Here is a 27,481-nt window from a genome sequence, read left to right as displayed (position 1 = left end):
TTCCCTGACTCAGAAATAAAAGGAGGTACTTGATCCATCCCCTCAGTTAGCTGTTCTCTTAAGACAGATATCATCCTTTCCAAATTATTCTCAGATCAATGCCCATTCCTATGAGCTTTCAAAATCCAACTGAAATGAAAGCAGAGACAATCCATGGGTGATCTGAAAAATGCCTCTGAATCCAAGCTGTTAGGGGAGATTTTTCTGCAGTAAACAACTACCTACTACTCCATACAGAGCAATCCTGAGAATTTAAACCCCGCTAATATGTGTTAGAGTTCACAAGTTCAGTTGTGATTTAAATTTATGGCTCACTTGATCCATAAAGTTCCAGGCAGGTAACAACATTTCCTTATTTCATTTATCCTTGCAACACTTCTGAAATGGGCCATTAGTCTTCCCATTATGGATAACTGAGGCAGAAACACAGTGACTTCTCTAACAGCTCTGAGTAAATCCATGGCTGATTCTAGGCATCCTATTTACTTCTCTGATTGGCTGTTATAATTTTTAAAACCCAGAAAAACTGAAGAATCTGTCCTCAACTTCAGGAAAATCACATGGACCATCCTGTGGTTCCAGAATGAAACACATATGTGTTGCACTAAGCATCAGCATTCAGATGCACATTTTGATTGCATTTGTGAAGATAGCTACAGTGTTGCCTTCTTTTCTTTTCTTTACACACATTTATGAGAATCCATTAGCATTTACACCAAAATGTCTCTCAATATAGCAATATGCATAGCAATGTGCTCAAAGCTTCCAGTGTCATCCTCCACCAAGTTAAAGATCTACTCCCACATTGGAGCTTGGCAAGCAGAAATGTCATGGCCTCTCTTGCTTGTTATGGCTTGGCTGCTCAGATGTTGCAGAGGATATAAATTGGGCGGCTGATACTATGGGCTGCCTATCAGTTAGGCTTCTGATACTATTAGGCAGCTGACACTCTGTAACTTCTTCTTCTATCAATACAGTATATATTATAACATTATAGTATTATAATTATATAATGAAGGAAGTAATAGTACCACTCTATTCTGCTTTGGTTAGACGTCACCTGGAATATTGTACCCAATTCTGGGCACCACCATTCAAGAAGGATGTCAACAACCTGGAGCATGTCCAGAGGAGGACAACCAAAATGGTGAAAGGTCTGGAAACCATAATCTATGAGGAGAAACCTAGGGAGCTGGGGATGTTTAGTCTGGAGAAGAAAAGGCTAAAAGGTGACATGAAAGCCATGCTTGAATATTTGAAGGGATGTCATATTGAAGATGGAGCAAGCTTGTTTTCTGCTGCTTCAGAGATTAGGACATGGAAGAACGTCCTATACAGAGGGCATATAGCAATAAACTTTTATTTGTAAATCATTTCCTCACACCCTCTTCCCAATGAAGCACAAATACATGCTAAAGTCTATGTCTTTAAAGCTACGTGCTATGCAGTTTACATGTGTAGTTTACTATGTTTTGTTACCTGGAGGCTCATAAGGAAAATGAAGAATGGTGGAGAAGAAGAAAGAATGATTGTGGGAGGAAAGAGAAAAGCACACTTAGTGGATGCAAATTAGCTGAGCAATTTCAGAATCTTGTGGTGACCGCAGAAATCTGTGTGATATTCTTTGTGCACTTTCAAAAAATATGGTAGGAGGAAGAAAAAAAAGGTACTATACAAATAAATATGTGTGACAGATGGCTTATTTGTAATCTGCCTTCCAATATCCCTTAAGTATCTCATTTTCTGCAGATGCTGCTTCCTCTTTACAATGCCCTCTCTCCACTCCCAATCCCCAGTTATGTTACAAGAAACTGCATTATTTTTCCTCACAGAAAAAAACCCGCACAACATTATATTCCATGTAGCGTGACCAGACTAAAAGAAAAGAGTGTCAGAGATACTTGAGCCATTTCCAGAGAGAAATCCCATCTGTGTACTTTTATGCAGAGCATACATATGAACTGATGCCAACTATAGTTCAAAGATATATTATTGACTAAGGCAGTCTCTTCTAGCTAAAATGATGTAGCAAATGTTTATTATGAATAAGCATGTGTATACCCTGTCTTTCCTACAATGAACTCAAGGCAGCTTAAATGGGGTCTTCCACATAATATCAACACAACGAACCTGTGAATCAGATTAGAATAGTATAGAATTTTTGTTGTTGTATGCCTTCAAGCCATTTTCAATTTATGGCAACCCTAAGGTGAACACATCATGGGGTTTTCTTGGCAAGATTTAGTCAGAGAAGATTTGGCATTGCCTTCCACTGACTTGCCATGGCCTAAATCCTATTCTTAGTCCCAACTAGAGTAGATCATTGAATCAATGGGATTTTTCTATGAATTGACAATCCATTAAACAATTTATTCAGTGGGGCTACTCTAATTGGGATGAACTAATAGGGAAGGTGTTCCACCCACCCACCCACACACACACAAAAACACACAAGCCTCACTCATCATAACCTTCAGAGCTTCCCTTCATATCATATTAGAAACTCTGTGCCTTTTTGTGCATGAAGAATGCCTTTGCTATCTCCAGACTGGGATCGGAGATAAGAAGGGCTATTTGTTTTGGCAATGGGAAATATGAGTGGGGGAAGAGATCATATCCCACTATTATGTCTAATCTGAGATCAGAGATTTTTTTTAAAAGGGATTCCTTTGAGTGCAGCTTGACTTCTGAACTGGAAGGCAAAGTGTGTTCAGGGGAATTCCCCCAATGTTAGCAGAGAGACAGAATCTCAGGAATGTGGCCAGGCAGCACTTGATCACTAAGAGGCCAACCCTTTGGGAGCCAGATTAGGCCCATGGCCAAAGATTTATATTCAAACACATGCGCACAAACATATATACACCCTATACACATAAATTCAGAAATAAATCCTAATGAGTTCCATGAGATGTGTTTCCATGTAAATGTGTGTAGCATTGTAGCCAATGTCTTTGCTCAGTTAAACCCCAAATACAAATGTTTTAATCAAAACCAGCAGATTGACAGGGTTTCATTTCTGAAAGCCAATCAGTTTCTTTCCACCTGTCCTTCATTCAACTTATCCACAATATTTTTTTTAAATGTTTCATACATGGAGAAAAATAAAAAAGAAAGAAATCTTCCTGGATAAACTGTAGCCCTTAAACACACTTTAAAAAGCTCCTTGGATCCCAGTCTCATTAAACTATTAAAAATGCAAATGTTATGCTATGATAGTAATAATATGGAACACTAAAGCCTTTATTATATACTTTTGCACATGCTTATGCAGAATGGCAAATAGCAGTACCCACGATGTTTATAGAAGTTTTTAAAACAGAAGCCATGTTAGTTTCTTGCAGCTAAAAACTGAGAAAGGGAGGCAGAGAAAAAAAAAGAAATGTGGCAGCACCTTTGAGACTAGCTGGGTTTTATTTGGGCATGAGCTTCATGGATATAAATTCATTTCTTCAGATGCAATACAGAGTGAAAATCAGGCCTCAGGATATAGAGCATATTTATACAGCTGTGAGAGTGGGATAAAATGTGAAGATCTAGAAAGATGCAAATTATGCCCATTGCCTTAAATTTTTAAAGGGTTGCATAAGGTGATCACATCTTTCAGATCTTTCAGTGCTCACTTAGTGTTGACATGTGAAAGCAATGTTTCTGCTTACCAAAAGTCATTTGCCCAGGGTTGAAAACTCTCTCTGGGAAGATTCCTGGTTATATGTGCAGCTAGTAAAGTTTCTTGTAGTAGTATATTGCCTTTATTCATGCATCTGCTAATGGATTGGAATTTGTGAATGTAATTCAATTCAGCTATTTCTCTTTCTAGCCTTCCTTTGCATTTTCCTTGTTCAAAGACTGTGGCCTGTAAATCCCTTACTGTATGCCCAAGAAGATTGAAATGTTCTGCAGCACATTTCTTTTCCTGCCTTCCTTGTTTTTATTTGTTGCTGTGTGCCTTCAAGTCATTTCTGACCTATGATGACCCTAAAGTATGATTTTCTCAGCAAGATTTCTTCAAAGGGGGGTGGTGTCAGTAGGGATTTGAACCCTGGTCTCTCAGTGTCCTAGTCCAACACTCAAACCACTACACCATGCTGGCCTTCTTTTTATAATACAATCTTTATAACAGCATATACAAGCTTTCCAACAGGTCACTGTGAATTTTGGAAGCCATTCTAATGGTCTCTCATTACAAATTCACTCATTCCCTTATAGACTGAGTAATATATTCATGCATCAATTTAGAGAAGACATTTTGACATACTCTTAAAGATTTGCTTTTCCATGTTATTCGTGTAATTAAGGAGGGGAACGCATCAAGATCAAAATTAATTAGTATTACCAGGTTACTAAAAAGTGCTTGAACAAGTTATACTTGTTCACTTCTGTGTTGTGATAATTTCTACTCTTTTCAACCCCCAAAGCCTATAAGATGTGATCTTTTGTTTGAAGCAATTACACAGACATTAGGCTATATCTTTGCATTATACAAATAAATTAAATACATGTCTCCAATATCAAAAATTGTGTGTGAGTGTGTGTGTGTGTTTAAGACTGCCAAGTTTTACCAGCAAATGTGGTACTTATTCTAGTAACTCATAGGATAGTAACTTGATTTGATGGACGTTTTCTTTAAATTTATAGATGATCTTTCTTAAACAGTGGTTGTCCTTCAGTGCACCAGAACACTGGATTTCCTTCCCTGGGCTAAACGGATCATTGGTTAGACTAATAATGCTGGTCTTGTGCTCTCAACAAAGTTGCTTTGTTTATAGGTCTCACCTGACAGACTTTTCAACCACCAGTGACACTGAAACTGGAGATATTGCACCTTTAAAGTAGGAACTGTATGCAAAACACCAGTGCATTGTTTTATCAATAGCTATCAGACACATGGGTTGGATTTGTCTTACAATGGATGCATGTGCATGATTCACATCATACATAGGTACAAAGTGGATGTTGGCGTGTACATGACACTAACAGGATGCTAGAGACTGTCCTTTTTATTTAAACAAAAAGATTTCCGTCTTTGGTGGCATCAACAATTATGGTGATGATAACTGCGGACAATCTTGGGTGTTGCCACAAATGACTGTGGCAGTATACAGGGCAATGTGGGCAACTTGGCAAGTCATTGGGCCAGTTTTCTGTCCTGTGACCCTCCAGAGATCTCAAGGACTACCCAAAATCCTAACATTTGTGGGTACGGGAAGGGAAATAACTATAAATCCAATTCTGATTGTGAAGACCTGACATTTTTGAGATTAAACCAAGTGCAGGAGGTAGAATTTCTTTGATATATTTAAAAGGCAAATTGTCGTTTCTGGAGGCCAAGGGATGCCACAAATAAAGAAGAGGGAAGAGGTCAGAGAAAGGGAAGAAGAGGCCACAGGATGTGCCTTCAAGTCATTTCTGATTTATGGTGAGCCTAAGGTTTTCTTTGCCAAGATTTGTTCAGAGGAGGTTCGACATTGCCTTCCCCTGAGGCTGAGAGTATGTGACTTGTCCAATGTCACCCAGTGGCTTTCATGGCTGAGCAGGGAATTGAACCCTGGTCCCCAGAGTTGTAGCCAACATTCAAACCACTATGCCAGGCTGATCCTAGTTTATCCTAGTTGCTTAATTTTATACAGTAGAAGAAGGGTGTGGAATAGAATTTGTAATGGAAGAAAGGGAATAACAGGCCACTGTAATTTTACAAGGGGCCCAATAAATAGGAAATAGACACAAAGTATTCTTATATTTTAAAGACTTTGGGAACAAGACTTCCTATAAAAGTGAAAGGAAATTTTACTACTTGGAGGAGAGTACCTAAAAGCATGAAACGCAGTGAAACCTGCACTTGGGCTTTGTGAAAAGAAGGCATTCTAAGCCCATTTTGAATGCAAATTCTAAAGCATCTGGGGTGAAAGCTGGAAACCTCTGTGCTAGTCTTTGAAATATTTAATAACCTCCAAGAAACATGGTCAGTTAAGAGCAGGGCTTCCATTGACTTCCATTATTCCTGTTCTAACAATACAAAATTTTCCTAAATGGAACATTTTAAATTGACTTCCATATTTTTTTAAAAAAAAAAGACGTTACCACAGTGGGGGTTAGAGGGATAAGTATCTGTTATGTATTTTAACCGCTGTTTTTAAAGAAATCCTCTAAGCATTACTTCATCTTAATTTGTACAATTGCTTTTAGACTTAACTGCTACACTTGGTTATTTCTGACCCTTCATTTTTTTCTTGATAAGTGCTGGAATTCTAATGAAGCAGAAGCTTTTGAGAAGTGTTAAGACAAGGGCATTTTGCTGCTGTTCCTAATGGCTTCATCTGGTGTACATTAGAATCTAGCACTGTGCATAGAGGTTTAACATTTCCCACCCTGATTAATCAATGCTGCCCTCTCAAGAGTTTAGGATTACATTATAATTGAGTGGAAATTATTTACTATTTCAGAACTGGGGGGGGGGGGGAGGGGGGGAATATACATTTGCAGGATCCCCTGTCAAAAGGTTTTTGCTCACCATAGCACTGATCTCAAAAAGTGATCCATGAGCACTTCAGCTAAATCCAAAGTGTATCTAGTTCATACTAACGTTTCTGGAATCAGGCTGACACCACACTGTAGAATTAATTCAGTTTGACACTGCTTTAACTGTCATGGCTCCATCCTATGGAATTCTGGGATTTGTACTTTGTTGCGACAGACAAAGCAAAATATCTCACAAAACTACAAATCTCAGCATTCCACAGCATTAAACCATGGCCCGTTCCAAATGGGCACCCTAGTACACAACGAGCGCGCACTAACCCTAATAAGCGCTCTGTGCGTAGAAAATTTGCCAAACGGGGCAGCGTGGTGGTGATGTAGTGGGGCTGCGCGAGGGCGCCCTTTCTGCAGCCCCGGAAGGAGCTCCGTTTCGGAGCTCCTTCCAGCTTTGCATTGCTGGGCGCAGCCTTTAGATGGCTACGTCAGTGATGCAGAGGAGAAAGGGGCCAAGCAGCCCCTTTCTCCTCCTCCCCGCCACCAAGGGGTGTCCTTGGGGCTTGAAGCCCCAAGGACACCCCTTTCCAGGCCACGGGGAAGCGGCCTTTTGCCGCTTCCCCACAGCCTGGAAAGCGGTGGATCGGGGCCTCAGTGGCTGGCGGTCTGGCTGAGGGCCCGATCTGGCAGGGAAAGGGGCGGGTGCAGGCCGCCACTTTTCGGCGGTCTGTAACCCACCCATGGCAGTTAAAGCAGTGTCAAACTGCATTAATTCTGAAGTCTAGATGCAGTCTCAGTGTGCATTAAGCTGAAAACAGTTATTCTCTCACAGTGCGTAGAAACCTACCATAATTATTTGTACTCTAATGCAAATAGTTGATTGTTTGCATCCCCAAGGTAAATAAACAAATATTTTTAAAAACTACATTAAATAAATAAAACATAGATAATAATAAGAAAAAATAGCCATTATGAAAATTAAATAATACAAAAGAAAAAAAAACATGGTCAGACACTTCCTTGATTTTTATTTTTTATTTTTACAAAAAATTAGCAACCAGGGCCCATCTTTGTATGAATTTATTATTTTGTAGATAACACTACTTTCATGAAAAACACATTATTTTTATAAGAAAAGCTTTTACTCAGATTTCCTGCAAATGATCTGAAAAACTAGATAGTTCTGACATTTTTCACTGTGAGACCTACATACATCCTGGAAGCTAATAATAGTCCTAATAGACATTGTAAATCTACAGACACAATCTTTTCTTTAAAACCACACAATGAAATAGCCTTAGGGTTAGCTGATAGCTGGTATCCTTTCATCTGATGAATTATAATAAGAATTACACTCTGAAATACTTGGTTAATACTTGAACAGTTCCAAAATGCTCTTTTCCAAGATCTTGACACCTCCAGTGCTATCAAAACTATCAGGACACATTTTATTCTGTTGGGTAGAGCAAGAGATCATTGGATAGATTAACAGGTTAAATTTAAGCACTTAGGCCAGAATCCTGTTAGCGACTTATTCTAGCATAACTTTTAAACATGTTGTACAAGTAAGCATCTAGTACCTTCTTGCACAATGTCTTCAAGTGCACCCAGGGAGTCTTGGGGGCAACTCTATCCTCCAGCCACCTAGTGACTGCTGGGTGCATCCAGCTACTATCTGGCTGCCCTTGCGTACCTTGGAAAGAAACAACCTCCTCCCTTGTCGGGTGGGGGGGGGGGGTGTTGGCCTCCTCATCATCATCATCTTCATCATCTTCTTCTTCTTTTGGGCTGCATCCTCATTGGTGCCAGAAGAAACGACAGTTTCCAGAATTCCAAAGCATTGAGCCATGGTCGTTAAAGTGGTGTCAAACTGGATTATTTCTGTAATGCAGATATAGGCAGTTAGATGGTAGCTGGGTGCAGCCCTGAATTTAATCAGTGACTTGGGAAAGGCACTATGTGTGTGAGCCTCCAGCATTCATACCCAGAGGAGGAGAAGTAGCCATTCTCTCCTACCTCTACTGAGTTGGGCTAAAGAGGTTCCATAGAAGAGTAAAGCACAGGCACTTAAGTATGACTAGAAGATATCCCTACTTTTTGTTTTTACACTAGACAGAAAACCACGCTCTATGTTACACTTGTTGAATTAGTAGGGATGCCACTGAAAACAGAGTCTCATTAGCGATACCATCCTTCATTGTGTTAAAACCTAAAAACAAACATGACATGATACAGCACTATCATCATGTTTACAAGTTTCCCCTCTACTTGTTCCCAGAATGAGCGAAGTCACCCTGGAGTTGTAATTTTGACAATATTGTAACCAGCTCTCCACAGGACATTTACGTGGAAACATTTTCATTATAAAATGTAGGTTCCTAAAAATCTTCCTGAATATCTATCCTTACTTGCCGTGGCTTTTCCATATCAGCTGCTTCAACATCATTCCTTCCTTTGGGTTCTGTTCTTTGGGTGGCTCACACATTACAGAACTAAGTCCTCTGCTTTCAGGACATTTCAATCTAGAGGTGTATCCAAATGACACAGTTATAGCACTTTGATGGCACTTTAACTGCAACAGATCCAAACTAAGGAATCATGAAGTTTCATGTTGTTATAGTTATGTGCTTTCCAGTTGACTTCAACTTATAGAGACCTTATCTTAGGCTTTCCTTGGCAAAAATAAATAAATAAAAAAAATCAGAAGAGGTTTCCAATTGAGGATGGGATTTCGCAAGAAAGCTCCAATACTGTAGTTCCAAGTAATCTGTTAAATCCTCCACCAAACTACAAAACCTGATTCTATACACTGGAGCCATGAGAGTTACAGTTGTGCCAAACTGCTATGATTGTGTGAATACACTGCAAGACTGGTTAGAAGAAAAGGGACCCACAGGGAGTAGAGCAGGAGCCTTGTTTGCCAATAAACAGCAGTTGGATAGGAAACTGAACAGAAAGAACACAAATCACCAGGTCAGATCTTCCCACTGTGGTGAAATATATTGTTATTATGTTAAACATACATTGATTACTCCCAATGGCACCCACCAGAAATGACAGAAAGGGGGTACACAATGATGCCTCTCCCTTCCTATCCATTACATTTATACAGAAAAGGCCAATAGCACCCCAATGCAAGTTGATTTTTTTAAAAGGAGAGACAAACTAAAGGTGGGAGTTGCCAAAAAGCATCCGTTCCTTAAAGTATTTTCAGAAGAGTGGAAGAATGCTTGGTTGAAGGATGGAGAGGAATATCATTCTGCCTAGAGCAGTTAGACACCTAAACAGCAGTGGGGGCAAAATTCAGCACTATAAATTAGGTGTGTGTTTTTCCCTTGCATTGATTGCAGAGGACATATACAGATTTTTTTCTTTTTTAGGGTCTTCCTCGTCATTATTAATGATCTTTACCTGCTCATTTATTGCTGTTCTTTGCTCTGCCACTCATGAGTTACTGGAGGCTATCAATAGATTGTGAACATAAATAATGTAGCCATAAAGCAACCCTTTTGAATTCACAAGTATCAAATATATTGAAAGGAGTATAGTACATGAGAGAAAGGTTCTGTTGAAAGCAGAAGACTAAGAGCATCCTGGGAAATGCTAAAGTATTGCTAATGATTAGCGCTGTACATTTGGCAAGTTTTTACCGGCTTCCTGATGGACATATAAAGACTCAGGCTTCTCTTTCAAAGAAATAAAGCAAGCCTAATATTCAGTATGGAATACCGAAGAAAATCGTTGTGTATGGATGGAGTATATTTGTACTTTCAGGCAGTTTTTATCAATCTCCTCTCTCTCTCTCATATATATATATATTCTCTATAACTTTCCTATAAATATAGCTGTAAGATTTCTGTGTTCATAACATTTTAAAGTGCAAAATTATGTCTTATAATGGCATGACTATATTTTTTGTGAAATTGGACATGTTTCTTTGAGTTTCGAATAGTCATCTCCAACAACTGGCTTGTGACAGACAGCCATGAAATTGGATGGAATGATTGGACGTAACTGGATAGAAATTGGACAGAATTGTATCCTCCAGGATTATAAATGTGCAGGTCCTGAGTAAGGAATGGGGCCAAGCATAAAAGTATCAGCTTGGGAAAAGGTTTTATGTTGATATGTGATGCTCCTCTTTAGTGTTGTTGTTGTTGTTGTTCTTGCTGTTGTGTGCCTTCAAGTCATTTCTGATTTATAGCAGCCCTAAGGTGAACCTATCATGGGGTTTCATGGCTGAGTGGGGAATTGAACCCTGGTCTCCAAAGTTGTAGTCCAACACTCAGACCACTACACCACACAGGCTGTCATAACCTCAGTATCACAAAGGGATTTAATCACATATGGACAAGCTATGCCTTTTATATTATTCATATTTTATGAAAAGTGAACTTAAAACAGCGATTTTGATGTGGAAGAAAAAAAATGATCATGGGGTTCCAGTCCAGGATGCCCTTCCAATTAGAATCCTATACCAATATCCTATAACAAAAATCACTCCACCACATATAGTTACATCCAAAAGTGTAGCTACCCAGTTTACAGCAGGGTAAAGGACTGAAAGGACATAAAGTATGGATAAAGTAAGCTGTAGTTGGGCCTTTCAGAGTACACTAACTTTATCTCATTGTGTTATGTTCCTTGTGTCATGGTCCATGCAAATTACACTTCTAACTGATACACACTGGTGTCCTGCACAAAATACTCTTTACACATAGAGAACCAGCATGTTACAGGAAAGGATAGTTAATGTGCTGTCCTCTTCTGTGTGTATATATGTAGCACCTTATTTTAAAATTAAGGTTGCATTCAACATCATGGCAGAAGATATTCACTCATACATTAAAAGTTCCCCATCCTCTCCTCCCTGCTTTAAGAAGTCTTCCACTCCCTTGGAGCCATTATGGTCAATGGGGGGCAGCAGGGTGTGGTAGGGTACATTTCATCCATGGTATCCATTCTATTGGTGGGTTAACATGACTAGACACGTCTGTTGTTGTTGCTGCTGCTACTGCTGCTGTTGTTGTGGCCTTCAAGTCACTTCCAACCTATAGTAGCCCTAAAGCAAAACTCACTGGGTTTTCATGGGTGAGAGTGTGTGACTTGCCCAGAGTCACCCACGGCTGAGTGGAGAATTGAACCTTGATCTCCAGAGTCATAGTCTAATTCTCTAGCCAATACCCCACACTGGCTCTATATAAAACTTACTCTTCATATTTTTAGGAATATAAGTTAGAAGAAGTTGAGAATAGAATAAGGCAGTGTGACAGTCCAAGAAAATAAATGAGTATCTTAAACATTCCCTCCAGCCTTTCTTTAGATTTTTATGCTTTTAGAAAACACTTCTGAAATTTAGTGGACAGTATCTGGTATTTTTATATTAATAAAACCTACTGAATTTGCAGTCCTGAAAAAAAAAATCCAAACTGTGCTAACCGCCATGCTATCCAGGACTATCAACAGAATGGAAAGGAAGGCACAATTGAGCTATTGAACTTTAGACTGGTGGTTACAAACAAAAGGCTTTGAAGGATCTGTGGAGACCATGGAATTCAAAAGATGCATTTGGCATGTCATCACAGATCAGTTAATAAGGCAGTTGTCTAATTATGTAATTAGGCCTACTATCCACATGCCATTAGGGATTAACTTAATTACAAAATAAGCTCCAGGAAAAAAAAAGGGGGGGGGAGAAAAGAAATGAGCAACCATAGAAAGGTGAACTTTTGTTCCTCTGCTCTTAGGTCAGTTTGTCAGATATTCTAGAAAAGAATGCAAAGCAATATGAAGATAATGCTAAAGATTAATGCAGAGGAAAAAGGAACCTTTGTAGAGCACACTCTCCCAATGTGCAATGGTAGGGTTTTTTTAGATCATTAGTATCTCTAAGGATCTGATATATTTTATATGCATAGGTATGTGGTACCTATTTTTCCTAAGGAAAAACAGCTTCAGAAGAGATGCTTGGGGCAAATAAAAGGCAAGGGGAAGGGTTTCACCCTTTCTCTGTTCACTATCTATCTGCTGTAATCCTCCTCTGTCAAGATCTGTTTCCATGATCATGGCAAGACATTGTTGGGGCCAGAGTGCAGACAAATGCTCTCATGCATTTCAAATTTGCAACAATTTTAAATGACTTCAGCTTCAGTAAACAGAAATGTCACAGATTGAAAAGCTGTTTATTAGTAAAGATGGGATAAATCAGTGTTGCATGGATATAAGAGCTAGATCCTCAACTGCAATTAAAGATGGTCATGACTATTTGCATAAACCATTGCATAATATGAAGATGAGGAGGGGAGACCTGTGCTGGTATTGCAGGTCCAGCCACGCTTGTATTTCATTATCTGTCCTGGACCATTATGCCTCAAGATGGAGCCTGAATCATCTATTACCAGATTAAGGGAGAGTGGAACAGTTAGCCCTGAGACACTGGCTCCCATTGCTCAGATCTCTACATAGGGATGTAATTCTTCACTAAGTTTCCCCTAAAAGTAATGAGTAATTTCAGAATTTTTTTCCTACTGCAAAAAGGCCTTCAAAAACATGCAGTTCTAGGAGGCTATTTGCAAGTTGAGATTGATTATGCACAAAATTCGTACACTGTAGTTTTGCTCATAAAACAGCATTTTCTGTGCAAGAAACAGCATTTTTGGTATGGAAAGTAACTCAGAAATTATCAATGCAGAAATATTTATTTCCTGAAGGCAGCAGCAGTGGCAGCAGCAGCCGCAGCTATGTTCACTCATGTCAACCCACCAATAGAATGGACACCATGGATGAAATGTACCCCACCACAGCCTCTTGCCCTCCCCCGTTGTCCATAATGGCTCCAAGGGGGTGGAAGACTTCTTAAAGCAGGGAGGAGAGGATGGGGAAGTTTTAGTGTATGAGTAGATATCTTCTGCCATGATGTTGAATGCAACCCTGATTTTAAAATAAGGTGTTCCATATATATATATATACACACACACACACACACACACACACACACACAGAGGGGAAGAGATCATACCGATACACTTGTCATAGTGGCTACTAGTGGTTGTTTGCCACATTTTTTCTTGGCTGGGATGTTAATGCTAAACCATGGTACCTCCAGAACTTGGGAAAGGTCTGATTCTTTTCTACAGTATCCAATCAGTTACAAGCTAGCTGGGGGGTTCTGGGATCTGTAGTCCACTAAGTAATCGATTATGCAACTAAATTACTCACTGTGGTGTCTCTGTGAGAAAGAGACAGGAAGCAACTGCTTTCCCACTTAAATTAACTTTGGTTTGTCACGTCTGATCAAATGGCAAAAAATAAGCTCTTGCCAGGCCAGTTGTTAGCTCCATAGCACCATATCCAAATCTGTGAAATTAAATAGAATGTCAAGAGTGTTGATAGGCTAATATTAGGAAGTCTGACAGTTATTTGTTTCTAGCATTTTTCTACTTTACCTTCCTGTTTGAACAGCCTCCTTCCATCCTAATTTAAGAGCAGCTTATCACAGGAACATCGAGCTTCCTAGTACAGCCGTTAGACTACACATTGGATAGGATGCTGAGGAACCTTTTATAAGGAAGATGAAAACACCACTTGGTGATTGTTTTATAGCAGCAGCTTTCCTGCCTGAAGTGTAAATGGTCTGATTGTACACTTGCCAGCAGTACTGCTCCCCTGATGGAATTTGGAGGAGGAAGTGAGAAGTATCTAAGCTTGGCCTAGCTTTCTATTTGATTCTTCCTTTGTATTAGAAATGACATCAGAAAGCACTGCTTCCATAATGGAGCCACATCTCTTTTCTACATTTTTACATTTCATTTAGCACTCCATGCCTTTGAAAAGGGAAGGGCCATAAGTGGTTTAGGACAAGCTATTAAAATAGAAGGGCCCAGATTTCAACCAAAATCTCCTACTATTAGAATCAATTAACAACAGTCCCTTAAATATGGGACTGCCCCTGTTTATATGTGAAACTGCACTATGACTCAGAGCCAATTCTATATTTCTATAAGCCTTCTGACCCAAAGTTGCTAGTCATCCATTCTCCAAATTGCAGTTCTAATATTTTCTGCTATTGTCCAACCAGTAGCAAAAAGAAATCTGTCTCCATTAGACACTAAAAAGTGTGAACATTCTCCTGGTGCTTCTACCATGGTAAAATGAGAGAACATCCCTGGGCAAATCACTGAAAAAATTACACATTGCCCAGAATCTCCCAGCTCTATCACCTTCCCCAGGCCTAAAACAGCTGAAATTGGCCCCTGTAGTCCCAAGAATGGGAAGAAGATGAAGATGAAGAGGGGGAGGAAAAGAGTACTAACCAGGGCTGACCCTGCTTACCTTCCAGGATCAGATACAATCTGGTGCTTTTAGGGTATTTAAATGTGTGTACATGTGCCTTCAAGTCATTTTGACTTATGATGACCCTAAGGCAAACATATCACAAAGTTTCCTTGCCAGGATTTGTTCAAAAGAGGTTTGCCTTTGGCTGCCTATTCCGTGGCATTTTCCCTTCAGACTAGTAACTATGCCCTGACCATGCTTAGCTTCCAAGATCAAATGTGATCTGATGCCTGAATCCATATTTATGACTCTATCTCCTGATCTAGCAGGTGATAGGTGCAGAGAAATTAGCTTTTGTAACTTAGAGACAGTACAGACAGGAGACTCCGTGCTGCCCCTGTAAGCCCCATGTCCGTGCTGCAGCACAGACATGCTGCAAAAAAGAGCTGCCTACAGTGGCTTTTTTTTTTTTTTTTGCGACACCGGAAGCAGGAAGGGGCACCACCATGATGTCACTTCCTGCCAGTGACGTCTAGTCGATGTACAGCAGTGGTGGCATCATGGCAGCCCCCGTATGGATGAGAGGCCGCCGTGATGCTGGCGCCCGTATGTATTAGGGTTCGGGAGAGTGTGGTGGCTGCGCGCTCCCAAACCCTAATATCACCACCACCACGCCAGGCTGTACCAGGCCTAAATTAAGTTGGCTGTGTATTTAATCTGAGTGTATCATTCTCATTTTAACTAGAGTAGTACTTTAATTTTTAAATTCAGAAAGCATTTTTAACAACTATCTGCCCACTTTTATTATCTTGTTTAGACCATTTTCATTCACTATAAATTGTACATGTCATTCCAGCCTATGGCTTAACTGAACCACAACAACATAGTTCAGTATCCCTCTAAATACAGTATTGTCATCACCAACTGGTAGTACACAAAACGTACCTGAAGTTGCCAACTGCAAAATTGTTCTGCCAATGAGCAATAGTCAGAAGTGGGTAACATTACTTTTTCTTTTACTAAAACTTTCAGAATCTGGCAGATGGCAGGGCTACTTACCTTAGCTCTGAAGTACAGACCTTTCTTAGACTAGACTAACAACCCTCTATTCAACAAGTAGCTAATGTACTCATTCTTTCTCTATTGCTCTTCCTTTTATTTTCACCTCTCTTTACCTAATGCCTCAGCCTCACAGGTTCAGTGGTAAGGGTGATGTGATTAAAACTAGTTCCTTTCTCTCCATACATAATGCAATGTCAGTATCAGCTGCTATGGAATGTGGTATGGAGACTGCAGCTGTACTCATGTCTTCCACAGACTTGATTGATTGATTGGCTATGATGGGAGCAGATTGTTGGGCTATTGAGGCCTGTTACAGTCCTTATCCAACATAGATTTTTGTTTTGTTTTTTTACATCCAACCCCTCCTCAACCTAGCCACTCCCAAGGTACTGACTAGCTTGTACAAGCTGGGAAATTCCTTTTCATGGCTCCCCTATTGCTCATATCCCCAAAGGAGTAGCAGCTTCAGTTACTGGATATTCTGTTTGGAATATCCTCAGAAGAAGCGAGGTGCATTTGAGAGCTACAAGGCTGCCTTTGGTCTCCCTTTTAATTGGTGTGATTAGAGCCACCTGTGAATCGCCCATTGAGGCTCTTTGTCTGACTACTACTGTGGAGTTGGCCATGCTCAAATACTCCCTGCTGAACCAGGAAATTGGGTCCACAGGAGAGATTCTGATGGGGGAGTGTCATGAAAAGCTTGAACAGGCCAATTTCAATGGCTTGCCTTTCAGGGCAATATTAGATTAACATATAAAATTATGGTTGTGTCGGCCACAATTTAACGAGTCCTCGTCAACTGCCTGCCATTCATTCTAGACTTGCATACAACACACACAGTCCCCCATCATGATTGGCACTTCTCTCGCTTGGTTAACAGGAGCGAATTTGGCATTAATTGGATGTACTGAGCAAAGTTTATTGTTGCTAGCACCAAAGTGTATCCTTAAATTCCCAGCGCCGTAAATCTCCTTAAGCACCGAAAGAGCTTTTTGTAATCAGTTACCCCATGCGGGTACGTTAAATGCACACAAACGTGAGGTGAAGCCCAGGCACAAGGACCATTAAAGAAAAGATTACTGCACACAAGCAAAATTGCCATGTGGATTTAGCTCATTAAGTTAAATGAATTTGGTAGTATGGGCACTGCTAAAATGGATGGTGGAAAGTAGAATTAAGGCTGATGGGCAGGAAGAGAGTCAGCATTTTCCCTTCTTCCATTTTAAATGCTACATCCATTGTGCCACAAACGCATTCTTATTAAGAGTCTCACAGCTACCTGTTTTGGCTTCAAGATAAGAACATCACAGCCCTGTCCCGCAATGGCATATTCAAAAAGCTGTTATCAGCTTTCTGGTCAAAAACTTACATCAGTATCTATTATAATCTATTTTAGCCTCCCATCTGCAAAATCTGGATATTTATTCAATTGGCATATTTTAATCCTGTTGCCTCAGCTAAAAAGGCAATCAAGACGTCTTATATGCAATTAATAAAAAACAAGACAGTCCTATTTCCCCACATCTAGAAATAATACAACATTGAAGATAAAAGTGATGGAGAAGAAGGGGAAGAGCCAGGGGTCTTTAAGTAGGCTGCTTTCAATCTCATTTCCCTTTGCTACAGGTTCCTTAAAGGGCTGGTGATGGTGACCACTAAGATGCATCTTATATTTTACTATAGTGCAATCCTGTTCATATCTGCAATACTAATTCCTAATGCCTATTGAATTTAAAGGGACTTACTCACAGGGAAGTATATATAGGGTTGCAGTCTGAATCTCTTATTTATGCAAACTTTTGCAGACCCAACCAGTGAAGGCACACTGAAGAATTGCAGTCGTGCCAAGTTCCATGTCTTAAGTTATACTTATATACTTATATACTTTTGCACTAGAAACAACTGTGCAAAAACAAAAATATTCAGTGGGGAGGAGGCAGTGCTAAGTCATATGAAACTCTACATGACAAAAAATATTAGAGAAAAGTATAATAAGTTTAAGGTGATGATGCCTGTGTATGTGCCTTCAGGTTGCCTGTCGAGTTATGGTGAACTCATGAATTTCCTAAGAGTTTTCTTAGGCAAGGAAAATTCAGAGGTGGTTCTGACAGTTCCTTCCTCTGAAATATAGCCTACAGCACCTGCTTTTTATTGGCAGTCTTGTGTCCATGTACTAACCAAATTGTTTATATTAAAGGTCATATTTAAATCTTTTCTTTTTATGTCCCTTAGACTGTGTATTAAATATGAAACAACCACTCCATGGAAATTTAAAAGTGGGCACTTAGAGGTACAGTATTAGTCTAGTTTCTGCCAAACTAATAAAACTGACCACAATCCAACAGAGCTAAGCATGTGCATAACATTGATTTCAACAAGCTTAGACTGCTTGACTCTTTGTGGCATACATTTTATTAAGACATTCAAGAGTAAAGGGTGGGGAGGTTGCTCTTGACCAAAAAGATCTAAACAAACTGGTTGACAAGGAATGAAACAAATAATATTGACCAAATTATAAATGGTTGCCAGGTGAATATTCATTCATTCATTCATTCATTTCAGGTGTATGCTGCCTCTCTCCCAGAAGGGACTCAAGACCCAATATCATCAAATTCTTTGCAGATCACATAGCATTGTACAGGAGTAAATTAAGCTAAATGATGGAAATCATTTCTCCAGGCATCAGACAACATCACAAAAACTTATTAAAGGTTTGGATATATTGAAAAGCCATATATGCACCAACTGTGTAAACATATGAATACCTTTACTTTGCATTCATCTAGAACTTTTCAACACATTAAATCTTGAAGTTTCTTTAGTTTTTGGAGTAGATCTTGCCACACCAACTCCCTACCTGTCACCTGTTTTGTCAATCACAATCTGAATCTCCTTGGACATGAAGTGAAGAAAGCTTTACTACAAATGTATTAGTCCTAGTAGAACAAAAAACAAAAAACTACTGTTTTAATCACCCCATTTCTTGCCCTGTGCTATTATCTGACTTGGACACTTTTAAGATACTCCCTTCTCTGGTTGTGTTTTTATATTAGGTAAGCATGTAAATATTAAAGGCATGGTCTTTAACATAACTGTTCTTCCAGAAAAAAAAAGTCTCCGTCTATTCTGTGGACAGGAGAAACAGTAAATGTTTTGTGGCTTATCACTGTTCCCAGTATCTTATAAGAAAGTGATGCACAACCATCATCTGAACAAGCAAGCAACCATTATCATTAGTGCTTTATCTTTGTCTGTGTGTGTCTGTGATAAAGTAAAAAACTTAGGCCTGTTACAGACAGCCAAAATAAAGCTCCTTCGAGTCACAGTGGAGGTATGGTGTTTCAATGATGCATGTGTCCTAAGAGTCCAGAAGCCACACCAAAGCCACGCTCCAGTCCTTAGGGCTGGAGTGTGGCTTTGGTGCGACTTCTGAACTCTTAGGACGCATGCATCATTGAAACACCATATCTCTACTGTGACTCGAAGCAGCTTTATTTTGGCTGTCTGTAACAGGCCTTATTTTTTTCCTTCAGTACAGCTGTTTTCTTTAACATGTGTTGCACTGTAAACATATGCTCTGTTTTTTCCACAGCCATCACGGTGTCATGGTGGCCAGAGTGTCAACTGATTTGCAAAACTCCTGTTTCTCCTTTATTCTCCTGCCTGACTTCTGGCATTAGTTAGATGACTTCTGGTTGTTGCCACAATGAATGCCGCTCCAAACCACAGTAGTTTATGATCCCACGCCATCCATACCCACAGAGTTGGATGTGCAAGAAACTCCCACATATACTAGAACCCAAGGTAAACACAAACCTCACCCTTTATTTTTCTATAATAACTCTGATGTTATGCACAGTATAAACTGTCCCTGAAAGCCAAGATGATGAAACTGAGGCTATCATACTTTGACCACATCATAAGAAGGCATGACTAATTAGGAAAGACAATAATGCTAGGAAATGTAGAGGAAAGCAGAAAGAGAGGAAGACAGCATGCTAGATGGGTAGATTCATTTAGAGAGGCCTGTAGGACCTGAGCAGAGAGGCAGAGAACAGGGAGGCTTGGAGAAGTCATATTCACAGGGTCAGCATGAGTTGAGACCAACTTGTGATCTGTTATCAACAACAACAAAAAACCCTGAATAAATGGAGACCCCTATTCTGCCTTTGCAACAAGTAACAAATCCTAAAGAGTGGTGGAAGGTACAGTGCTTGAGCTCAATGGAATCCACATGCTAGTACCAAGGATACTTACATTCTACATAATTATAGTGCCATGGTTCCCTTGGGATTTGCAATTTAGGGAAGGAAGTTAGAATTCTCCTCCTGAGAGCTCCTCTGGTCCCTCCCCAAATTACAAACACCAGGATTTCATAGGATGCAGCCGTGGCAGTTAAAGTGGCATCATACTACTATAAGTGCATAGTGTCAACAGACCCCTGGACAGACTCCTTGTGACAGAGAATAATTCATATTATTCTGTGGAAGGGCTAGCAATTTGGTGCTCCATCTGGTGGCAATAAAGTGCCATTACCCTATATTTGCAAAGCACCAGATAAAAACAGACATGGAGAAAAAAAGAAGGCAGGATGTGACTAGAGATAAACCACCCGGCCACATCTATATCCCCCTAGACATCCCCCACTATGAAAATAATTGGATGAATTACAGAGTGTAGGAAAAAGATGTAGCAGAATTCTGAATAGTAAGGGTGACTTAGTATGAGTTTACATAGTAAAAAAAAAATCTGTAGTGGGAACATGCAAGGGTATACAAAACATATGTATGTTTTGTATACCCTTGCATGTTCCCACTATACATTTTTCCTTTGTACTGTGTAAACTTATTAAGTCACCCTTACTATTCACACTTCTGCAATTATGCAAAACGGAGCTCCTTCTGGGGCCGCAGAAAGGGCGCCCCAGGCGCCCTCGCGTGGACCCACTACGTCACTTCCGCGCCACCCCATTTGGAGGCGGCAAGGTCGTGACGTAGTCATGGTGGCACCCATGTGTATAGGGTGCCACCATTTTCTACACGCTCTGTGTGTATTAGGGTTAGGGGCGTCAGGAAGTGACGCCCCTTCCTAACCCTAATGCGTGCAGAGCGTGTACTTTGTGCACGTCTGTAACGCACCTATCTATCTATCTATCTATCTATCTATCTATCTATCTATCATCTATCTTTGTTAAACCTATATACAACCCTTCCTCCTACCGCTGTTCACATCTACTTACAGCAGTAAAATAATAACAGTCAAAATGTAAAAAGAAGACAGAAAAAAATGAATCAACAGAATATCTAAGAGCATCAGTCAGCTCCAGAACCTAGAAGTATCTAGTTACAAACTAATTTCTACTGCATGCAAAGGGATCTTGTAGCACCTTTGAAAATAACACAAGACCTCTTTACATACTTGTTTTCCAGACTAGCATGTCTTTGAATTCTACTATCTACTGTATTTAAGTTCACACACATGTGCGCACACACAAAAGCATTAAAGTACAACAGAATTACATTACAGCTGTAATTGTAAAGAGGATAACTTCATTCCTCCTCAGGTGTATCTGCAACTTCTTAGCTGTTTTAAGGTTACAGGTTTAGCCTCAGTAAGTGGGAGAAGAGGAATATCACGTGGTTCAAACAGTGTCTCATGTTGGATCTTGTGAGGCTGCCTTGTGCTCTGTTGTAGGTATTGAGAAGAAGGTGAAGTGGATGGAAAGACAATGCACATTGTATTACAAGCCAGTGGCTTGTAGTATTCAGACATTGGGTGATCGGTTAAACAATAATTAAGAGCTGACTATCTTAACCATTTTTGAAAAAGTGGAACGTAAAGAATTACTTTTTCCAAAAATTATAACAGTGATGCAATGACCAACTTTTGGGTTGTTCTTTCCAGAAAACCAGGGTTGTAACTATGGGTCACAAACAAGAATAGGAAGTTCAAAATGAGGAAGAAGTGAGAAGAGGGAACACACAAGGCTAAGCTTCTTGGTGTTCACTTACAAGCTCATACTAAACAAAGTGAAGAAACCAAAGAATACACAAGGCTACAAAATATCATACATCTGTGTACTTAAAGCAAATTATCTGCTGGGTTTGGTTCCAGGAACCCCCATGAATAACAAAATCCATGTATGCTCAAGTTCCATTAAATACAATGGCATAGCAAAATGGTGTCCCATATATAAAATGGGAAAATCAAGGTTTGATACTTGAAATTTATACTTTTTAAAAATATTTTCAAGCTGTGGATGCTTGAATCCGTGGATAAAAAATCCGTGGATAAGGAGGGCCAACTATAATAGGTCAGTCAGGCATACATCAGCATACTTTATAGGAAATGGGAAACAAAACTAGTGATTCTAGTGACCAAAACTAGTGATTCTTACTCGATATAAGTTCAGTAGCTGTAGAATGAGTTGAGGAATTGCAAATATATTTGCTTTTCTAAAAAAATAGAAGTGGGAGAATCAAGACTAGTAAAGTTAAGAGCAATTATGAAACAAATCTTAGAAACACTGGAGGAAGAAACTTAGGAGGAGGAGGGGGAAGAAGAAAATAAAAGCACCATGGATAAAGGGAATCAGACAGGGGAAGTCATGCATAGCTAGCCTTCTTTGCATCCTTTGCCATAGTGCACAAAAGAAATTCAGCAGAGTGAAATATACTGACATTTTCAATAAGCACTTGAAAATGTTCCCCCACTGCCACAGAGATTAATGGCTGTGATAAAAAGCTGTGGTATACTGGACAGGAATGGGTAAACAGGCATAATGTGAAATTTTTATTCACAGCTGGTAGGATGGTGGTTTTCTGGCCCATTGCTCACTGTGACATGTTAGTTTCCAGTTATTAAATGGAAGATGGTGCTGGATAGCTTGCATCTGTCCATGGAAATTAGACTGGTCAGGTTTAGTGCTGAGCCTCAATGCTGTCCCAAAGGATAAGTTCTCCAAAAGAGTTTCGGCGAGAGAAGCTGCTTACCTCCTCTCTTGGTACAGGCAGTTTTCTTAAAGCCACAAATCATTAGGAAACCACATTCACTTGACAAAAATAGACAGGCTGATTTCAAGAAAACTCCTTATTCCTCAGAGGTGAAACAGGATAGAAATTTGCTACAGGCAAACAGAAATAAATGATGGCCATTTAAATGGAATAAAGTATTAGTAACCATAGAACACAAAATAGGCATTGGAAGAGGATTGCTGCATATTTGTTTTTATATTCTAATGCCAAAATCTTCAAGCCAGGATGGAGGAACTGGAATACAAAGGCAAGGGTGGGAACCACACAACACTCCAGAGTTTAAAATACAATTCCCTGACTCCCTTACCAGCCAAATCGGTGGTGAAGAATGCTAGGAATCTGGAGGGCCAAACTTACCTATGCTAAGGGAAAACACAAAATTGGCATATGCTGAAATATTTTTGAGTATTAGGGATTAAGGGTTTGGTTACCCATACAATGGCTGCTCATGGATGAAGCAGGGGAGAAGCTCATCCTAACATAGGAGAGGCGTAAACTGCCCATGGCCTGCTGTAGGGAAGGAGGAGGTGGTTAATATCTTGAAGAATTTAATGAACTTGAAAACATCTGAAAAACTTTCTTCCATAGAATCCAGACCAAATAGTAAATATTAAATCATTTGTTCCCTTACAGGCCAAAAAAAAAATCTTATGGAAAATTGGTAACTGGAGAAAGAAAACAGAAAAGTAGCCAATGGAGAAAATGTTTCCATAAATGGGAAATTTCAACAATCCCTTGCAATGCTCACAAAAAGAGAAAAATTCTAGGTGGGGTAAATGACTGGCCATCATGGCTGATAATAATAAATCCAACTAGAGTTGAGGGAATGTCCAACATAATTATAAACTGTTATGAAATGTCCAGCTAAACAGAACAGATTCTGAGAGGTGGAACAGAAAGGGCAAATAAAGTGATTTTCATCCACTTTGAAAACAGGACGTTTAGATGACACATGCTTTCAAAGCGAGCAGAAGCCGGACCGAAGCTGCACTTGGGAGTTAAAAACAAGAGCAAACAAAATCCAGGATAGTTCGGCTTGGTGTCGAAGATGTGCAGCTTTGCCCCTGAAAGCACACCAACATGAGTGCAGAGCTGTGTCAAAACAAAGAAATGAAAGTATACCAACTCCAATGGATGTAATTACAACATACACAAACCAAACAGTCTAACAGGGGGGCATGGGGTGAAGGGGAGTGAAGGGGGCATGTATGGGGAGCCTCCATGATTATGATTTGCCAATGTATCACTCACACACCGAGGCACCGATACCCTGTAGAGGTGGACCATTGCATGTGCGACTGTGGCTGATTAAAAAGGCAGATATCCACTGGGAGGACATCTAGGATGGGAGTGGTAAGTACTTGGGAGTCACCGGCAGTGTGTTCGTGTGATGCTGTGTCTGCATGGTGGGGAGGCAACAAAAAATTACTAAGCGGCGTGGCTTGACACTGCATCATGCGGTCAGGCAGTGCATACTCAGTCTTCCTTGGGAGGGCTGTGTGGGCAGTGGGGTTTTGGCCCACTTTGTGAAAAAACAGGATCGAGCCACTTTTTCCTGCCAGTCCGCTCCAGCCCTAAGGTGCATTATCAAATTCAGCATATACAGTCAGCCTTCTGTATCCATGGATTCTTTATCCGCAGATTCAACTATCCACACCTTGAAAATATTCCAAAATACTTAAATACCAAAAAAGCAAACCTTTATTTTGCTATTTTATATATGGGACATCATTTTATTACTCCATTGTTTATAGTGGGCTTCAGCATCCATGGATTCTGGCATCCATGGGAGTCCGAGAACCAAACCCCAGTGGACACCAGCAGCTCACTGTAATAGTGCTGTATGGCCAAACCTAAGTAAAAAGGGGGGAAAGTCTTTTGAAAATATGGGAGGGATGTCGAAAGAAAGATTAGGTAGAAAGGAAGGCTCATTCAGGACTTTTAAAAGGTCTTAAATGTATTCAGAACTCTAATAAAAGAAATACAAATAAAAATGTACCTATACAGGCAGAAGGTGCCAGGCAGAATAATCCACAGACACCAGGTGGTTTCCTATAAAAGAGCACCATTTCTTACTTTCCTATAAAAGAGCACCATTCTATTCAATTATACTTGTTTCTGAGTAGCCATGGGTAGGCTTGTATAGTAAAGACAACGGTTTAAAAATTAAATATAATGGAAACTCATTAGATCATTATACAACAACAGTAATTTGCCATGAACTTCAGAACAGAGGTTTCTGGACAAATATCCAAGTCTGAAGCATGTTTTCCCTGAAAAGCTAACCCTATGCATACTTACTTGAGAGTAAAGCCTACTGAATGGGGTACTTCCAAAAAAAGTGTACACAGAATTGGACTGTAAGTGATGGGAAAAGGTGAAAGATGCACATTCCAGCATCTTGGTGATATGCACCAAAGAGTTCTCAGAAAATGTAAATGTCAAATTGTTGCTCTTCTAATACTCTCTCTCTCTCTTTTTTTTTACATATTAAGAATATATTAAAACATATTTTAAAAATGAAAATACATTTATTTACCATTTAAAAACATTTTGTACACATTAAAAATATTTCACTTTGTTTTAGTGGTGTCCAAAACAGTGCCAATTTGCACAGTACTCAAGGCTAACACAGGCATTTTGTCACAGGAGGCAGAAATGCCCTTAAGCAACTTCCCCCCTCCTTAACAATAAAAACACAATAACAAAGTAAATAATTAACCATTTTCTGCCCTTTTTATGGCACCCAGAATCCATTGTCTAAGTTGGCTGCCTCAATCTGAATAATGGAAGGGCCAATCCCAGTTATTACCACTGTAAATGTAACGAGTAAAATGAAAGAACCTAATAAAGACATTGGGTTGTTGTAACTGAGGGAGCACACTTTCATTGCTTCCTGGAGGCTTCATGACTCTTTCTTGTTATTGGAGTCTGGGTTTGGGTCTGAAAGGCAGCAGCTGAAACAAATCACTTTCAGTCAACATTACTGATAACCCATTCAGTTTCCTATCCTGTGCGGCTGACCTTGCATTGCTTTTGAACACACTTATTTGGGGAAGGAAAGAGCATTCACCTTCAGAATCTGACAGGAAAAGGCAGGCAAACTGAAAAGGTATTTGAGTAAAAAAAAGAAGAAGAAGAAGGGAGGTGTTTCTTTACCATTTGATCCCTTCCTTCTTTTAAGTCAATCTGAGGCTTGTCTTCTGTCCCACATCTTTACAGAAAATCTTCAGACAACTCTCTCTCTTTCCTTCTCTCTCTGTCTGGTATTTCTTAAATATTTGACAGAGAAGTAGGCAGTTATCACACTTGATAGGAGTCCCAAAGTATTTTAGCACGGCATGAGTGAAGCACAAGCTTCGGTGCACATTAGGAGGTGTTGAAACCATATTCCTGTCATCATCTTGGGCTTCATATATCCGGTTTGTGAGTTATGATGGCACAGGTCCAGCTTACACTATCATAACTCAGAGGTTGCCCAACAGCCAAAAAACTTCCCAAAACCACCTTTTCTTATCTGCAGTGCCCCATTGCTGGCTGGTAGAGAATGGGGGAGGCCAGTGTGGCTTAGCGGTTTGAGTGTTGGACTATGATTCTGGAGACCAGGGTTCAATCCCCAGCTTGGCCATGAAACCCACTGGGTGACCATGGGTAACTCATACTCTCTCAGCCTCAGAGGAAGGCAATAGCAAACCTCCTCTGATAAAATCTTGCCAAGAAAGCCCCATGATATATCTGCCTTAAAGTTAAAAAAAAAAAAAGAAAAGGTAAAGGTAGTCCCTTGACATGAATGTCCAGTCATAACTAACTGTAGGGGGCAGTGCTCATCTTTGTTACTAAGCCGAAGAGCCAATGTTGTCCAAGGATTACTCCAGTGGTCATGTGGCCAACATGACTGCGCCAACCAATATTACCGTCCCACCGAAGTGGTACCTATTTATCTACTTGTATTTACATGCTTTCAAATGGATAGGCTGGCAGAAGCTGGGACAAGTGACAGGAGCTCACCCCATCATGCAGCACTCGGGCCTTGAATTGCCAACCTTCTGATCTTCCAGTTGTCAGAACTGGCATCTTAACCACTAAGCCACCACATTCCATATTTGCTTAGGGTCATCATAAGTCAGAAATGACTTGAAGACACACAGCAGTCACAGAGAAAAAGGGGGGGGGGGGTGGCATTCAACTATTTTGCTATAGATTGATCTACAGGAACATGTATCCTGCAGGACTTCCCAAAATTCTTCCAGAGGTTTATGAGGATTTGCTATAAGAAAATAACTGAAGGTAACTACAGTAGTTTGTCATCAAAGATTAGAAAAACTATGAATTTTCTTTACATCTCTATTATATACACAATACAGTCCAGAGCTGGTATTGCAGTCTGATCTGTCTCTGCGATATGTGACTCTGGAACTTCAGCAGCATCTCCCATCAGGTTCACTGTTTCATTCTCTGAATCAGAGTCCATGTCCATGTTCTGGAAGCAGGCATGACACCAGCTATCCCTACACTGACAGGAAGAAAAACCCCAGCTTACTGCTGCAGCTCCCAGATTTGAGTAGAGGGCAAGCTGTCCACACAGCTGACAGCACTGTCTGCACACTCCCCTGACCCATCCTGTCCATTTGTATGCACTCAGT

This window comes from Sceloporus occidentalis, unplaced genomic scaffold, assembly GCF_023333645.1.
Source record: "Sceloporus occidentalis isolate IW3139 unplaced genomic scaffold, rSceOcc1.0.p SCAF_6, whole genome shotgun sequence".
NCBI lineage: Eukaryota > Metazoa > Chordata > Lepidosauria > Squamata > Phrynosomatidae > Sceloporus > Sceloporus occidentalis.
The sequence above is the reverse complement of the archived record's forward strand: the minus strand, read 5'-3'. Positions refer to the sequence as shown.